Below are 14,050 nucleotides of genomic sequence, written 5' to 3' on the forward strand. Positions count from 1 at the left end.
TTCTTGCATTAAAATTCCCTCCAAGCCTTCTTTGGAGGCATCAATACATACTAAAAAGTCCTTGTTGTGATCAACCAATTTCAAATTTGAAATAGTAGTTAAAAATTGCTTCAATTTCTCAAATATATCATAATTACATTCAAACTTAGTTCCCTTCTTCTTTAAACAAGTGATTGTTATGCTACTTTGGAAAATCCCTCTGCAAACCTTCTATAATAACCTATAATTCTCATGAAATTTATTACATCATCCACTTCCTTAGGCACTAGCCACTCCATAATAACATTCATATTTTCAACATCCACAACAATCCCTTCTTTAGATATCACATGGCCTAAGTAGTGAATTTGTTTGTGATAAAATGAACATTTTCTAAATTTATTATACAACTAATCTTCTCTAAGTGTTTGAAGAACCAATTGTAAATTCTTGTCATGTCCTTCTTTATTACTTGAAAAGACTAAAATTTCATCTATGAATAAAATGAAACAAATGTCTAAAAATGGCTAAGAACATTATTTATTAGGAACATAAAACATTGTTAAGTCCAAATGCAAGCACCAAAAGCTCATAATTTCCATACTGTGTCATGAAGGATGTTTTGTGAATGTCCTCATATTTGATTATAATATGATGAAACCTAGATATTAAGTCAATTTTTGAGAAAATTGAAACTCCCTTGGCCTGATAAAATAGGTCATGATTTGGGGCAAGCGATACTTTTTCTTGATGGTCATTTTGTCTAGTTGCCTATAACCATTACAAATTCTAATGGTACAATCATCGTTTTTAACAAATAATATTACTTGTGCACCCCAAGGAAACACACTAGGACTTCTATATGTCTCTTCTAGTAGTCCTTGTAGCTGTATTTTTAATTCCATCAGTGCCATAATACTCATTTTGTATGGGGATTTTGATATGGAGCTACTCTAGGAATAATATCAATGGTAAAGTATATATCCCTTCTTGGAGGAAGTTATGGTATTTATTTATGAAATACATCATTATATATATATTTTTTAATATATGATAATCCTCTACCAATTGTTTCTGATTTTTGCTAGGAAAGTATTCAATCTGAATTGCAAACATAAGGTATCCCTTTCAAGAACATTTCTTAATTGTAAGACATACATTTTCCTCAGAGAAATGACTCTTGGAACCCCTTTTATTGTACAAGCCTCCACTTCCTCATTGATATATATGGAATACTTATCTAAATGGTTTAAGACTACCCTATGTGTTTCTAACAATCCATGCTAAAAACGATACCATAAGACCTATACATTCCATTCAAATCTATTAAACAAAATTTACTTATTTCAATAACCTTTCATTTAGTTCCTATGGTCAACTACACTAACAAGGGTTTATTCTCCTTTTCCTTTCTAGGTCCAAATCTTCCAATTACATTAGGAGAAATATAACTTAAATTAGAACTAGGATCAATTAACGTAGTCACATTCTTCCCAAAAATTTTACCTTAGATCGCCACCAAATGGATTATGAAGACAACATCAAAAAGACTATGAAAATCCAAGCAACCCAAAGAAAAAATATACCAAGAGGTCTAAAACCAAGTGGGGCTAGGATCTAAGGTCAATGCTATTGAGTTTCTGTAGTAAATACTAGAGAATAAGATTGAGTAGATTCTAGAAAAGAACAACAAATAACCTCAAAAGAGGACACCTAGAAAGACCCTAGAGAAATGGTTCAACATAAGGTTCAAAAAAAATCAAAACTTACACTACTAAGGCTTAGTAGGAAGGAAAAATAAATGTTTATTATGTTGGAAAAAAAATGGCTAAAAGTTCTAAACACTAGACTACCTAACTCAACAAATCCTCTATCACTTGAAGGAGGTGTACTTCAAAAGCCAAGGGGATATTTTCCTTTCCTCCTAAAGAGAAGAAAAGTAAGAGTATAGGGGAAAAATGAACTAGATAAGAATAGAGGTAGACCCCTTTGAGAGGCAAACACATTCCACACTCAGAAAACCCTGAAAAAATTATAGAAGAACGGAAAAATTAAAGTAGTTACTAACTTGGCTCTTGCATTATAATGCAGGTTCTGGCCTAAAAATTTCATTCGACAACACAAAAGATATCTACAAAAGTGCGTTGGGCTCTTGAGATTCCTACTTCATAGATATGTAACCAAAATTAATGTATCCTACTCAGTTGATACCTATACCGTAGAAGAAAAAAAACGAAAGCACAAAAACACAAAGTTTTTTCTAAAAGTCATTGTAAATCTAAAAATGGAAAGAAAAATGGAGTGAAAAAATGAGAAACATAGTCATCAAGGATATGGCTACCTAAACTAGTGGAGTTTTCATTTGTTAGGAGAATATTTTTTAGTAGGTAAGAAAGATATTATTCTTTTTCTGGTCCACCTAACAACAAGGAAAGAAAACAAAAAAGGTTGCAAGTATTCTTTATATCTACAAAAATATTGTTAGAAAACCTGCAAAAACAATCTCAAAACAATGTGAAAAAAAATAAAAAAATATGACATCAATGAAGACAACAAAACCCAATGGAAGCAAATTAATTTTATTATAATGAAAAATGCACCCGTTGGAGACAAATACATATGTGGGTTGATAACATCCTCCTCTTTGGAATGAGATATTTTAGTCCCTACACTTCCAATAGTTGATCTCTCTTTCTATGGTTGCAATGAGAAAATAAGGAATGTAGATCTGAACTCAAAAGTGGAATTCCAAAATGCATCAGATGATAATGAGCATAATGAAATGGTCATGTGTAGAGAGTGAAGAAAAACTTCTCTGTTTATAATAAAATGCTAGGATAGATCTAGATCTAGTAAATTAATACAATATTATTAGACCAACTAAAGATATAACAATTAGGAGTATTTTATTATATTTGAGAGAGGAAAAAGAATTAAAATGATAAACTACCTTTATTTAGTGAACTAACTCCAAAAATAATGACTTATTGAGTTAATTAATAAAAATGGTTAATGTAATTAATAAATAAAAATGATTTTTTAATTGCTTTAAGGAGATATGGTCAAAGTGACTTTGAAATAATTACTAAATAATTATTTAATAATTATTTCATGGGAGAGGACTTAACTGGTTAACCAATAATAAATAAATACTGATTTATTTAATTAGTTGATTATTTTCAATTAGAAAAACATAAATAATTTAGAAAAAATGGTTCTCTAAATTATTTCCTAAAGTGAAAGTGAGTTTTTAGATGTAAAACCAATACTACATAGTGCATTTCAATCATCCTAGTAGAAAATGACTAAACAATTACTCTTTATGTGTGTATAATAAATATATATATATATATATATATATATATATATATATATATAAACTATTTTGCAATGTGTTTTTCTTACCATTGGAATGTATAACTCATGGTTCAAATTCATTTTATTTCCCATGATTTATGGATTATATAACTATAGTTCACCACCGAAGACACTATTTTCAGAAGGGTCGTTTTACCAATTCATGATATATATTGTAAAAGGTGTACACCTAACTTACATGTGGTATATTATAATTCAAAGGTTTTCTAGATTATTCTAATGATGAGGTTCACATTGATACGCATACATGTCCCTTTGTGGTGTTGACATGATGGTTCATATGAACCTAACCTTTCAATGATTGAGATGGAACCTCTTTAGATAAATGGTGTTTATTGAATTAGGGTTTTTCTCCATGTTAATGACTATCCCGATAATATTTTATATGTTTATTCATTCAATGGTTTTCTGAAAAGACTCAAACGCTCTAACTGAACTGCTTAACTCCGTAATACACTCTGTCTATAATTACAAAGTGAGAATCCTGACTTTGCAATCCTCCTTTCATCAAACTTTCAAGGAAAGTTTGCGAACACTTGTCTCTTATGGATTTTTTCATTTGGTAATTGTTTTCTCATTTGGATTTTCTGCCAAATTCATTCATTATCTTTGTCCCAGGTTTTGCAGGTACATTCAAGCGTTTTTAATTTGTACAGGTTCCATTTCTAACTTACATGGTCATTGTCGATAGGATAAATTACATGCTTTCACTCTCCCTTTAAGAATTTATTTGTCATCGGAGAAATTTATTTTCTTTAATGGTAATTCTTATGACGACATTTCTTCATTTCTAATAGTGTATCTATTGTTACTAAGCTAAAATTATCAGGCTTTTAAATCTAGTGTTTCTTGGTAGGTATTTTCAGGATTATTTGGCTATCATATTTGCGGGCTTGACCTTTAATATCCTTGAGTTTGCATTCTCAGTTATTTTTAGATTAGCTCCATTATTTCAAGTATATTTAGAATAAAAAAAAAAAATCTTCCATTCTTTTTCATAATAATCCTTTCTTCGTCACCAGAGCTATTTCGTAACCTTGGACATTCCATCACATACATTTGTAGTTTTTCCTTGTTCTGACATTACTAAAATTTAGGGTTTGATAGTTATAAACACTAACTCTTAGGGTATGTCTTGGTATTATTTTTTGTTTGACTAATCCAGACATAACTTAGGTGTCAAACATACAAGCATATGAGGATAGTCATGGAATTTATCTCTATTTTTTCTTAGTTTACACAAGACTATTAATTTTCCAACGAGGGTTTTAAGTCTATGAAAGCTTGGATACATAAATATTTATGCATCATTGTATTCATTCCTTTCCCATTTACAAGATAGGATTTTTCCACAAGATTTACATTTCCATCCAATTTTTTGTTTTCATTGGGCAGATGTTTTTTTTATTTACTATATCAAAGTTATAGATTTATTTCTATTTAATCTTAATATTTTAGTTATATTATAATGCAGGTGTGTGGGTGAGTGTTTTTGTATCTTGGATTCTTATTCAAGTATAAATTCTTAAAAATATTTCCACAATTTATATAATTTTCATGTAACTATTTTAATTTCCTTTTGTCTGTGCGTGTGAGTGATATATATGTGTGTGTATGTGTGTGCATGTGCATGTGTGTAGGAAATTGTTAAAAGAGTTACAAGAAAACCATAAAAATTGTGGAAATATTTTGAAGGATTTATACTTGAATAAGAAAACACTCGGTGAAGTAGAACTAAAATGTTAGGGTTCTATTGTAATGAAGGTGTGTGGCTAAGTGTTTTGTATCTTACATTCTTATTGAAGTATAAATCCTTAAAAACATTTCCACTATTTGTATAGTTTTCATGTAACTTGTTTAACAATTTCCTACACACATACAAACACACACCCCCACACACACATATATATATTCTAATATATTTTACATTCATAGTATTAGCTCATAGGTATTTACATCTCTTGAACAAGTTTGAAATTTTTTTCTTCACTACAAATATTTAACGACTTTTACTCAGTATGGAAATTTTGACTACCATTTACCAGTTTAGATGGTCAAAAAGCTTGGATTCCTCTTCTACTTGAGCATGAATTTTTTATTTAGGAGCAAGAAACCAAGGATTTTCTATGGTAGTATATGTTAGTTAAAATTGTTTTCACAAAATTACTTCATGTCAAGAAGTTTGTTATTTAAAAGCCTTATGCTTGTGTTCTACTAGGATTATGGGAAAACTATATCCCATATTTCAGAAATATTTATAGTTATGTTGATTTCTCTTAGGGTCATATGTGACCATTAATATATTTCCTTAACAATGACTTCGAAGTCATTGAACTTTGATATGTTACCAAGATATGTACATGGATTTCTATTTATACAATTTTTTCTCTTTTATATTATAACATATTTTTGAAATAATTTTATGTTCATGCTCAAATACTTGTGTTTAATGTCTTTTTCCATTTATAATTACTATGGATAGTTTTTATGTCTATACATGAAAACTCTTTAATTTATTCTAACATTTTATTTATAGGAAAATAAAATGAAATTTGTATATCTATGTATCCTGTCTATAATAAGTTTTTATATGACTATTACTTACAATATACATACAAAGACACATATATGTGTATGTTCCTTTATCTTTTTGTTATCTTTCCCAAACAATTAAATTTTATATTTAAATACTATTATATTTACAATATTATTTACTCTTACACTATCATAGTAAGTACTTTTTATCCATCGAATATATTTTGTATAGATAATTAAACCAGCATAACTGCACATACTTGTATTGGAAAATATAAATACAATTTAAATACTAAACTGATCCAATTCTATTCAATTACACGTCTACTCTTTTTCTACACGTAAATATTATTGTAATTTCATTCACTAAATATACATTACAAAAGGTAATTTTATTTTAATCCCATTAAATATTTTTCATTTAGTTTCTAAGTCATACATAAGTGCATGCTTAACTGAACATATTGGTAAATACCAAAATTATATATTTCACATCATTAAGAAAATTTGTTCAAATGAAATAGGTTCAAGGTGTTGACTTGATTATATAAGTTTAGGAAGTAACAATGAAGCTCACCAATTCCACCCAAACTTTGATACTATTCTCAATGTGTCCCCCTTAGCACCCAGTCTATAATTTTTTATCTTTATTTCACACCTATCTTTTCCTTACATATCACCAGATTAGATTAGATTTGTGTGACTCTCTTTTTCTGGAAGATGATAAAAAGTGGACTACCCTCTTACCAATCAATTGGTAGTTGGTAACTGTTGGAAACTAAATCACTACTAAGAGGGGGGGTGAATTAATAGTGGAGGAACATATACATTTTTCTCCAAATTATTAATATTTAACAATGGAAAAACTGAAACTAATAAATAGAAATCAGAACACCAAACATAAACTAGAAACCATGAAATAAATCATTACAATGGACACAAATGTGCAAAAACTGAAACTCATAAATAGAAATAAGAACACCAAACATAAACTAGAAACCATGAAATAAATCACTATAATGGAAACATGTATTTATGGTAGAGAACATCTCTAGTGAAAAAAACCACCTGCACATTTCAAATGTTCTCAGAGTTAAGAAAATTCTTTACATAGAGATATAGATATGGCTACTATCAAATGGAGACTTTCTCATGTAGATCTACGGACTATGAACTCAACACTCGGAGATACCTTTGAACTAACAATAGACTCTAAAGACTCCTATGTGTTGTAAGCCACCATGACCAACCAGCCTCGCCAGTTTCTTCTTAACTATCTAACCACCATTGGTTTAAGAAAACTGCTCACTTATATTGATTTAGTCCGAGTCCTCAAACTCCTCTCCTCTATCTCATTATCATTTCATACATTTTTCGACTAGAACCTAGAATTTCTCAACATGAATGCAACAATAACAGTATCTTCAAACAAAAAAATCAATACCCAAATTTTCACCATAAAATGCAACACAATTTCTCTACACAATCTCTCCACACAAACTACAAAACAATCACCAATAGCTTCTCCAATCCACACTTGATCTCCTCACTCTCTACATAAGCATGATGGTTGAAGCATATTCTGGTTACTATTGCAACACCTACAAACTACTTCATAAATTTTACATTAGATAATTAACATAACTTGTATAAAATCCTCCAAACTCACACTCACTCAACACATTAAGGGAACCAACCATACTTTCAAGATATTCCTCCAATATGTGAATGAACTGAGGTGCTCAACTCAATAATTACGGGGAACTACTCGGCTTCACAACTTTGTCCATATGCTTTATTTGATTTGAATCCATCTCATTGACTTGATCAAGCCACTAACTCTCTAACACCCTCCTCCAACATTTATCCAAACTAACTAGTCCATTGTGGTAAACATGAGAAGAAGAGTTACTATGATGTGGTTAAACTCCCCATGTATGCTAAGGAAGTGGAACCAACAAAACAGGACAATTATGACCTTCCTCAAAAGCTACAAAGCCTCCACGAGATAGCCAACCATTCCAGGTGCCTAACCCCTCAGACAACTTGTCATTTTTCTAAGCTAGACCCCCAATTGCTACCATGACAAGCCATGCATGTGACTATGGAATTTTTCACGTAGTTCTCAGTGAGCTACCCCAAATTTTGTGTCACTCTTTTAGGGCTAAGTCTCATGCATCTGACCATAACTTCTTGAAACTTCCATAAATGATAAGTAAAAATGAATTAAATATACTACTACAAACATTGGTATAAGTACTTAATCTAACACTTACTAGCCATGAAACACATTTTGTAAAGCATATCATAAACATGTAATCTAAAGGTCATAATCACATATGAGAGCATGGGTGCCTCATGCTTATCTAAGAATCATCAAGAATAATTTATACCTTATCAAAATAGTTGTTTAATCATATATTAGGTAAGATATTCATTCACATTTCATGTACTAATCAAATCATAACTGTAGCCATAACCAAAGTCTTTCATGAACCATTATTATAAGAAACAGAATAAAAATGATAGAACATTCATAACAACCACATATTGACAAGTACATTTACACAAGAAACAACAAAGGAAAATTAGTTCTTATTAATGTATGCATAAGACAACCAAGTGAGGGAATTTCATGAACCACCCTACTAGAGATTGGATTGAACCAAGTCTTTCTTTTAGCCAACCACCTGTGTGTCATATTCCAAGCATGAATGTGGGAATCAAAGCATAATCAATCAAGGCTTCCTTAGGAATTGACATATATCAACCAAGGTATTCTTAGGCCTAAAACCATAAACAATACAACAAGGCTTTAGTGCAATCCCACCACATCACAAGGTGTATACAAGAATGGATGCCTTCGGGTATCTCCACCTAAACAGTGAAGAATTTTGTTGTCTCCACCTATTGGCTTTACCGTGTATCTCGTCATTACTAGTCAGGGATTCCCAGGCCTAAGAGGTATCCACCCTATGGGATTTACCATGTATCCCACCATTATTGGTTAAAGGATTCCTAGGCCCAATCAAGGGTATTCAAAACTAGGCTTTACCATACATAACACTAAGGGATTGTTAGCTATGTGGGGATTGACCCAGGTTCAACAGTGAGTTTAGCCAAGCAAATCCCTGTACTAACGGCGCTTTCGGCAACAGTCTGCAGTGGGTGTAATGAGGTCTCACCCAAGGTAGTATGGGAAGGTCCTTGAACCAGTTTTCCGCACCCTGGGGATGTCTTGATAAAGTCTCGAAAGTTTGCGAACCAATCCTGCATACTTGCGTTGCTCTGCACAGCTCTCCATCCTTCGCAGCTTGTGCGACTCCTTTCACGCAGCTCTATAAAGAGCGTGAAGAGGTGTTGTCTAGATCCTTTATCCTTACTCTGTTATTTATAGATATTAACTTAATTGCATATACCCAATATTCTTATTAATCATTCAATATTCATAGCAAGTGCGCGCAATCATAAAACTGTAAATATATGCATAAACATAATAGGAGTATAAACACACAATATTTTAGAATCAACTTATCTTTTATTAATCTTCTTTCTCAGTACAATCCCAACTCTGCCCTCCGCAGTCAGCTGTAGGTGTCTGTGCACATAGCTGCAGACTCTACGAGGCCTCTGCGCACACAGCTGCAGAGCCTCACCTTACTACTACAACCCAAGACACAGACTCAGAGCAAATTCCTCATCCAAAAGAATATATGACTTAAGACCAAGACTGTCTTTTACACATAGAGCCTCGCGCTATTTATACAATTCCATGTTCTGCGGACCATGGGTAGGCTGAGACATTCTATACTAAATTACATTATTTTAGGGCAGACAACCCTAGACTCTCGGACTCCGCGCCGAGATTTTGTGGGGTCTTTACATTACATTGACCAAAACTCGGACTTTAATCCCCAAAACCTGTTATGGGGGGATCTGCAACAGACCCCCAACACAATCATCGTGACTCATCCCGAGTCACTCTGCTGGTGCAACGATCTTCACGTGGAGTCCATCCAGCAACTTTTGTGCTTTGCTTACGTCTTCAACACATTCTTCTTTTGTTTGTTTTATCAATTGTGCACAAATATCTAATGCATCATTGTAAGGGGCACCTTCTTGCCTTAGCATATATGTATGCTGCATCTGGGCCAACTTTCCCTCGATGGTGGTGGTGACCGTGAATGCTTCCTCGAGCCAAGGTTGGATGCATGCTTTAAGCATTGCTTCTTTCTAGCACGTGGTGTCCACCTATTTCTTTAGAGCCTCAGCCTCCTTCATCTTGGTAAGTCGCTGAGTAAGGGCAACCTTCTGTGCGGTCCCCTGATATTGTCATATGCCTGTTGTAACTACCATGCTTCTATCTTTAGACGATGTATGGTTGAATCTTCGTACAATGAGGTGAGCGTAAAGAGGGATTGATCCAATAATCATGGGCAATCCTTTACGGTGTGCTCTATTGCTTCGAATCCCAATTGAATGGCGCGGTTGCACTACTCTCTAACTTCCAGGGGTGTAGAAGGCTACCCCTTCAGCCGCAGCTCAGCGATCTGCAGGTTTAGCTCCAGCTGATCCTTCGCGACAGGGAAAATTTTAAGAACCCCCCTAAATTTATATATATATATATATAATAAATGGGTGAATCCCCATGATACATAGGAAAAATGGAAGGCAATTTTATCAATAATATAATATGTATATATAATTTTTTTGGCGAATCTGTCACCAAATTATATTATCTTGTAAAATCATGGTGAATCTTTTATTGGATTTTAAAATCTTGTAATATCTTAGCGAATATTTCACTAAATGATAAAGGCTTTGTAAAGGGCTAACAAAGTTCATAATGAGTATTTCTTGTAATGGCTTGAAGCCTTGCTAATTAATCCATCAAGAACCAAAATAAGTATATTCCTTATATGGAATATAAATATATTTCTCATGGAAAGTCAATTAGGTTTAACGTAGGTGGTAGGGAGAAATCCTACATGTGACAATGTGTTGGACTCATAATGAGTATTTCTTGTAATGACTATGAGCCTTGTTTTTTAAGCAATCCTTCCAGGACTGAAATATGTATATTACTCATATGGAATATAAATATATTTCTCATGTATTCGAATATAAATATATGAGTGAGGAGTGGGAAATGAGCCACAATAAGTCCTTAGAAAATTGACATGAAGAAGATAAGTGCAAAAAATAAAAAAGGTGAAAATGGAAAAATTGAGAAGAAATACAAGGGGAAAATGGTGAAACAACAAATTAATAATCCATGGGAGGAACAATGATTAGAGATACTGATGGAAGATTTTCCCTCATCCTAGGGGTAACAAAGGTAGACATTAGAACTCTCACTTATGCAAGTGTAGCTAAACAAACATTAAGCTTTATGCGAGTCATGAGAGGGAGGAAATTTGGGAAAGAAACATGAGAACGAGAATTTAAATAGAACAAAGCATTGGGATTACAATCCTTGCTCATTGAGTTTGGGTACTTCCTTTGAGGCCTCTTGAAAAATTAGGAATGATCTATCTATGTATCTTGTTATATAATTAGTTTGTAAAATAGTTGCGAGGTAGCTATGTTAGAGCATGGATTTTGTGAAATGTTTTTTACTCATCCTACCTATCTTTATATGGATATGAACAAATATGAGTATTGGAGATAGAATTATCTCATTTTTTTGTTGTAACAAATTGTACAGGTATAGCCATGTCCATCATTAAGTATGCCCCAACTATATCGACAATATTCCCAAACCAAAAACTTTTTAGTACTAAAAAGCATAAAAAAATCCAACATTACATACTAAAAGAACATATTAATAAAATTTGCATGGTGAAAATCAGCATGAAAGGTTTGCAATAGAAATCAGCCTTAAAACTTTTGCGGCCATGCAAAACAATGATAATAAGCCCGCGTCTCCTTTGTAATTTTATGTATCAAGATGAAACCGCAAAATACAAAGCCCTAGTTAAAAATAAGTGAGAACCCCCCACATGAGTCAAAGAAGAGGTTTTTGCCGTGCAAAAATGCTCAACATTTCAAAGCGACATCTTTAAAATGTAGAGCCCTACATATATTCACAAGGGCTAAGAAGGAAGATGAGATTTTACTATTTGCGAGTAGGTAAATAGCCTCATCATGATTTAAGTAATGCTTTGTTAAATTTCGAGGGTTGCAACTTGCAATTCAACTCAAAAAAATTATAATGTAATTAACTTATTTATTCTTTATCTTACAATATTTTTTGAATTGCCACTTTTTACATCTTAGTATCATCCTCCCAACAATCTGAGCATAAAGAATCCTATCATGTGGCAAGGAATCTTTTTTTCTATTAGGGTTTTGGATTTTAGACCATCATTAGAAAACTTGGCTTGGTGTGAATAAAATAAGTTTTGAATATTTAGTTTTTAAATATGTACTAATTAAAAAAGATTTTATATAACATTCGAAACTAACGAGAGATTTAGTTTTCAGTTTTGAATATTCATTTTTTAAATGTATATTAATTACAAAAGTCTAGGGAGAGATGTAGTTTTGAGAGAGATTATTAGATAAGTGTTTTCAGTTTTGAATATTCATTTTTTAAATGTATATTAATTACAAAAGTCTAGGGAGAGATGTAGTTTTGAGAGAGATTATTAGATAAGTGTTGTTACGATTTTTCTTAGTGAATTTGGGTTTTAAAATTGTCTATATTGACAAAAATTATTACAAAATATTTAAATTTTAAAATGAATATACATGGTCACCTTAGGTACTATGATTGTTTCCTTAACATGATAAAAATTGAACTAGCTAGAATCCAACAACACTTTAGGATACCTCTAAGGACACATATAAAATAATAATTATAGTTATCATATTAAAATAATAATTTATGTTTTAATTTAATGGAGTCAACATAATATTACATTGCATGATGGTTAATTTTCACACACACACACACACACACATATATATAATATATATTAGACAAACCCTTGTAACTTGAAATGACCTCTTTAGTTTTGGAATTAAATAATATATTTATTTTTGTTATGTTTTGTGAGTGATCTCCTTGTGGAAAAATATCATGTTTGAGTGATGATCATATAAATAAACCATTACAAATTTAGCTATATCTCAATTAAGAATTTGAAAGTGAAGGTAATCATTTACTCACAAATTTTGACAACATGTAATTATAATTATCAAATCACTTTCCCTTTATATAATATTGTCTCATCAATAATTTTTATATCAAGTTAATTAATTATAATTTAAATGAATTTTAAAAAATTAACCATTAATATAGAAAGTGATTAAGTCATTAATATACCATATTTACACAACCTATAAAATATAAAGCAACAAAAGAAACATTTTTCTCACGATATTAGAAAAATATCCCAACAACTACTAGTGATCCTAGCTTTTTTTCAGCCCCATAATTGATATTTTTTATATTATTGATTTTTATTTTAATTTAAAATGAAGAAAAAAGAGATTAATTAAGTGGCTTGATGTCTTTGTTTTGAAATAGGGTTTCACAATCATGATCAACCTATGGAAACCTCCCAAGTGATATGTAGAATATGGGCACTTAAAGGCAAGGGTCATAGATGCTTCACGTGATCAAAACCATAATCAAAAGTAAACCATATCCCTATATAAAAAAACCTTACATTTTGCAAATCCAATAAACTATATGCCTATGTAAAAAAAACTTAAATTTTGCAAATCAAAGTATACTACTTTAAGAATTCACAATATAACTCTCTTTTGATACACACCAACCTAGATCCATCCTTAGTTACGGTGAATGGGAAATAAGAGTCAAAACCTAGTGAGTGGGAAATGAGAATCAAAATTGAGGGTTTTGAGGGATACCGAGAGGAAGATGGAGAAGATGGATCTAGGCTAGTTTATGAGAATCAAAACCTAGCGAGTGGGAAATGAGAATCAAAACTGATGGTTTCAAGGCATAGGAAGAGGAAGAGGGAGAATATGGATCTAGGCTAGTTTAATTCCCCCTTTAAAAAGACTATATTCCACATGAATATCATGGGAATACCATGGGTTCTCAAAAACCTAGACTCAAAAACCACTGGTAACTTCACAAAACAAGACAACATCCTTGGACGCAATAAAGAAAACCTCCCAAATG

Source organism: Pinus tabuliformis, chromosome 3_1 (assembly GCF_031772625.1).
Source record: "Pinus tabuliformis cultivar Carrire ecotype Pingquan chromosome 3_1, CPIR1, whole genome shotgun sequence".
NCBI classification, from domain to species: domain Eukaryota; kingdom Viridiplantae; phylum Streptophyta; class Pinopsida; order Pinales; family Pinaceae; genus Pinus; species Pinus tabuliformis.